Here is a 1,542-nt window from a genome sequence, read left to right as displayed (position 1 = left end):
CCACCCATTTATCCCTCCACCTTTCAATTAGCCCCACATGTGATTATCGGCCAGGCTGGCACAATTAACTAACTCAGTTGGGATAATAAGAACAAGGTCAGAAGTTCAAAACCACCAGCCCTTCTGAAATCTACCACACAGGTTTGACTTACCACGCAGGTTTTAAGATAGCCAAATCAGTAGTCTGGCCTGGGTGTGAGTTTGCTGTAGTCTGACTCCTATGGAGAAAAGGATCCTGTGATAGTTATGTTTTGTGTCAATGTTGGTGGGCCAGGGTCCTCAATCATTTGAATATAAGGCTTTGTATTCCTGTAAAGAGTTACACTCTTAACAACCCACAGGGCAGTTGTTATAAGTTGGTATCGACTTGAGGGCAGTGAGGTGTGATGTATATATAATATGTGATATATGTATGTATGTGTATATACACACATATGTACTATACATACTATTATATACTATATATACTATTTAAAATTGGGTTCATCTGTGAATGACAACATCTTCCAAAATTATGGCTTAAACAAGGTGAAATTGTACTTGTCTGTACAGGACAGTGTGGAAGTATGTGGTCCATGACTAAAGGACCCACGTTCCTTCTCGCTTGATGCTCTGCCATCCATAGTATGCGACTGCTACCATAAGGTCCAAGATAGAAATAATAAAATTCAGCTATCACATCTGTTTTACAACAAGCAGGAAGCTGTAAGGGAGTGAAGACAGTTATTCCTAGGTATAATTTTTGGAAAAGACACGTTAACTTATATGCCTTCAGTCAGAATATAGTCGTATAGTCATGCTTTGTTGTAAGAAATATTAGGATACAAAGTTAACTAACACATTTTGTAGCTGGATGATGGGAGAAAGGGAAGAAGGAAGAAAGCAAGGTTGACAAATACAAAGATGTATTCATATCAAAAGAAGAACAAAATATTCATATCCATCTGAGATCTTATTTCTGCAACTGGTCATGTGATCTTGCTCTTGTTAGTTGCTGTCAAGTAGATTCTGAATCCTGGTGACCCACATGAATAGACCATTCCTCCCTGGAGTGTTCAAGGTTGTGACTTTTCAGAAGTAGATAACTGTGCTTTACTTCTAAAGAATTTCTGAGTGGATTTCTTGGTTGTCCAGCACTTAGTTTTGAGCTGTCCAGTGCTGAATTGTTTGGACCACTCAGTGACCAAATCAAAACAAACAATGGGAAAAAGATCTACTGGGCAGAGCTTTCGTAGTACACATTTTTCCTGTTAGGCAAGTATCCAGCAACTCACTCTGAGTTAGTGCACCCAGTGGCATCACCTGGGAAGGTTCTCTCTGGTCACAGTGAATTTTTTCATAAAAGCAGTTTTGCTAGAACGTCGTGTTTGGTTTTCTTTGTGTCATGACTGATTTCAGAGAACAATACGTGGCTGTGAAATTTTGTTTCCTGTTGGGAAAAATGCTGTAGAAACTGTTGTGATGTTGAACACAGCTTACAAGGACAGTGCTATGGGAGAAACTCAAGTGTTTTTCTCCTTTCAAAAAAGGTGAAATGTCAAT

The sequence above is a fragment of the Echinops telfairi genome, unplaced genomic scaffold, assembly GCF_000313985.2.
Source record: "Echinops telfairi isolate 266 unplaced genomic scaffold, ASM31398v2 ScPeMD7_9;HRSCAF=40, whole genome shotgun sequence".
Lineage (NCBI taxonomy): Eukaryota > Metazoa > Chordata > Mammalia > Afrosoricida > Tenrecidae > Echinops > Echinops telfairi.
This window is presented reverse-complemented; position numbering follows the sequence as displayed.